This window comes from Lipotes vexillifer, unplaced genomic scaffold, assembly GCF_000442215.2.
Source record: "Lipotes vexillifer unplaced genomic scaffold, Lipotes_vexillifer_v1.1 scaffold86, whole genome shotgun sequence".
NCBI lineage: Eukaryota > Metazoa > Chordata > Mammalia > Artiodactyla > Lipotidae > Lipotes > Lipotes vexillifer.
Genome location: NW_006785406.1, coordinates 3,093,045 through 3,096,716, shown reverse-complemented (window position 1 = coordinate 3,096,716; position 3,672 = coordinate 3,093,045). Strand labels below are relative to the sequence as shown.

Below are 3,672 nucleotides of genomic sequence, written 5' to 3'. Positions count from 1 at the left end.
TCTGGTGGGGGGCGGTACGCGGGCCTCTCACTGTTGTGGCCTCTCCCATTGCGGAGCACAGGCTCCAGACACACAGGCTCAGCAGCCATGGCTCACGGGCCCAGCCGCTCCACAGCATGTGGGATCTTCCCGGACTGGGGCACGAACCCGTGTCCCCTGCATCGACAGGCGGACTCTCAACCACTGCGCCACCAGGGAAGCCCAACCGCGAAAGTTTTAAGTCACCAGTGTGATCTCACTGAACACGATATAAGCCAGAAGCAGCACACCTCTGGAAGGGCGCCCCTACCCCCCCTAGGTGGTTCTCTTCGAGAGCTGCAAGCTGGGTGGGAGGGTGTCTCAAGAAAAAAATCTGCCCCCAGCTGTATGTGCTCGCCTTGCCCATTTGATTTGTATCATATGAGTGCTGCACGAAGCCTTAACCTGATTCTAGGGCAGGGGAGAGGGCCGAGGGACAAGGAGCGCCCAAGACCCTGGCTGGAGAGCCTCCAAGTCTCAAGTCTTGCTTTCACACTGCTCCCTCCAGCATCTGGGTCTTACCTTATCGCAGCTGTCATGTCAACACATCACCTTAAAAACGGGTTGGAATGGCTCCCCTCCTGGAGGCTGTGCTCAAGGGGCAGGGCTGCTTCCTTGAGTGTCCCCCACTCTCCCTGCGCGCCCCCTGCCACCCCAGGCCGCACATCTCTAATGGGGTCAGTGAGTGCAAGGGAGGGTCTTTGGCACCCACCTTCCCTGCTCCTTGCCTCTCCCCTTGCCCTCCAGTGCTGTCTTCCTCTGTCCTGGTCATTGCTGTCAGGGAGAGGGGCCGAGTTCTCCAGTTATTGCAGCCCACCAGCACACCCCTACCTGGCCCTCCCTGCTTTGCAGGGCCACAGGGAGAGGGAGGGCTTCTCTGAGAGCCTCGCGTTCCTCTCGGAAGCTGATCTCCTGCTCCTCCCAGCCACCTCCCCGGTCCAGTGCATGGATGAGTGCAAAGGAAGGAGACAGACTAGCGTCTGATCCATGCTCCCTAGTAGCCTTTCCCCAATCGGGGGTCCAGGGCTCTTGCTGGGTAGGCAGAAAGCCATGCCCAGGCTCTAGGACAAGTGTCCCTGAGACTTCCTGTCTAACCAGCTACGAGGTCCCTGACTCCAGGCTGCTCAGCGACTGCATTCAGTGCTACTTCCCATCTTGGGAGTGAGTGAGAATCTCCACACAGGCAGCAGGACCGGGATGGGGGCTCCATCAGCCTCCCCACTTCCTTTTTCATGGCTCCTCCGTCTGGAAGACTTTCCCTGCCTTCCCAGGTACTGCCAACTCCTCACCTACCTTACTCTCCCAAACACCTCCCCACTGCAGTTCCCTTCCACCCAGTCAGCTCTCTGAAATCTGGCCTCCGTTCCCATTCTCCAAGTGTTCAAGTGTTCTTGGATGATTTGTGCTGCTGGCCATGCCCTCCTGGAAGTCCTCTCCTCGCCTTGCATCCACCACCCTCTCCAGCCTGACCCTCTCTCCACCCTCTGACCACCACCTGATCCCTTCCCTTTCCCGTACACTAATTGTGGCATTCTTTGTGCTTATGTGCTATTTTCTTTGTGTACACTCCACTGCCACCAGCCACCATGGGACCTGGTGACCTCCAAAGGAAAGTGACCAAGAACAGCAAACTTATCAAAGTCTCTCGGTTGAACCCCTCCTCTCCCCTCACTTCCTAATCTAAGCCAGCTCAGAGGGCAGAAGCTGTCTCAGCCCTCAGCTGCTCGTGGACCCTGTCCTGCTCCATCCTGCACCACAGTTGGTTGTGTGGTCCCCGTGCAATTCACCTTTGATGCATGGAGTACTCCCAGCATCTCCACATGGCAGCCCGAGGGCTCCTGAAAATATCCACCTGTTCACTCCGGGGCTCACTTCACCATCAAACCGGAGGCCAGTGGAGAGGCGTGTCCCCTCCTGCCTTGCCTGAGTCAGGACCGTCTTCGGGCCCGCACGGTATTCCCTCACGTCCTCCCGGGGGACACCCCTTCACGTCCCAGGGCCCTCACACATGCTCTTCCCCATACCGTTGTCCCCCAAACCTGGATAAGACCTCAGTGTAACATTGTGACTGCAAATAAAGCTTTCCTGATGTCCTGGGGTGAGGCTGAGCTGCCTGGAACCCTCTCTCCCGGCTTTGCATCTCCTCCAGGGAACTTAGCACCATACTAATGAATTGGTTATGTGTAACGTCCGTCTGTCCTCCCTGTGGGCGCCATAGGGAAGGGTCCGCCTGCCTCCTTTCCTGACATGTCCCAGGCCTGGCCGTGGCGCCTGGCCCAGGGCGTTCTTGGCAAAGGTAAGTTGACTGGCTGGGAAGACTTGAAATCAAGGATTGGAGACCCCTGGGGACCAAGCTGGAGCCTGTGACCACCTCTTCCTCTCACCCCTCCTTTGCCTCCTCTCACTCTCTCCTCCCTGCCTTTTGCCCACCTCAGTTTTCCTCTCAGCTTTCTTCCCATCCCCAATCTTAAGAAAACTAGCTCCAGCGCAGAAATATTCTATAAATATGCTTCATGAATATGCAATCACATTTTAGGTTTACTATATATTAAGAAACCCAGTGTTTACATTTCTCTGTCTCTTGAAAAGGCAAACCCCTTGGGGGCACTGTTTTGACACTGGTGTGACCTGGCCCATTCCCCCCTGTGGCCCAGTGGCCCGTGACAGCTGGAGCAGGGCCCCATCTGACATATGTGTAGGAGCCACACTCCTGAGACGGCAGCTTCACGCCATTATCTTAGCAGCGGGAGCTGCCAGGTACTTGTAGTGTTAGAAATAGTATTCCCGAGCTCAGCAGCCTAGTTAAGGAGACTGTTGTGAGGTGGAAGGGACAAGTCAGCTGGGACTAATGTGGGTGCCCCCATAGCCCTGAGTGTGGGGTGGGGGTTCCCCGAAGACCCTCCCACAATCCCTGCTGTGCTCACACCAGGTGAGCTCAGGCCTTCTCTCCTGGGAGCACACAGGCCCCCGGGGGCAGAGATGGGGGCCGTAGGCAGTCCTTGGAGGAAGTGTGGGGGTGCACTGATCCTGCTGGGCTGAGCCCTGACCGTGGCTCTGGCACCCCTGGGCCCAGCTCCCCCATAGGCCTTGTAGTTCCCAAACACACCCAGCTGGCTGCCCGTGGCCCCTGTGAGGAGGTGGGGAACAAAGGTCAGTCCAGGCCAGCCTTGGGGACAGCTCGGCCCGGGGTGCTGCACGCCCAGCCCTGGGGAAGTCGGCTGAAGAGGCTGGTCCTGCCTTCAGGAGGGAAGGAAACAGGGCAGCGGGCAGAACCGGCCGGCATCCAGGCGGCGAGGGGAGCTCTGAGAGGTCAGGCAGCGCCCCTGGAGCCCGGCCGTCGCCTGGGGTGCTTGAGCTCAGACCTTGGAGGCCTTGCTGTGTCCTTCCTGGAGCGCGTCCTCCCACGGCCCGTGATGCCTGCTCGCCTCCAGCTCCCAGCGCCCAGCTCGGTGGCTACCTCCCTACTACAGCCCCCAGCACTCTGTCCTGGGACACGCCCGCTGCTCGCCCCCTAGCTGCTTAGGCCACTGACACGCAGACCCTGGCTCAGCCGGGTCAACACACGTTCTCTGCCAGGAGTTTAGGAGCATCTGTCGGGCACCTGAGCTGGGAGGCGGGTGTAGCCAGGTCTGAGGCAGTCCTTTCCCCACTGTG

The 3,672-nt window shown here is 59.0% G+C and overlaps 1 protein-coding gene across 2 annotated transcripts in view; it reads right to left on the bottom strand.

The window, feature by feature from the left end:
* KY (kyphoscoliosis peptidase) overlaps positions 1-3,672 on the bottom strand; it is a 47,234-nt gene that overhangs the window by 2,140 nt on the left and 41,422 nt on the right. The gene's annotated exons all lie outside the window — the stretch shown is intronic.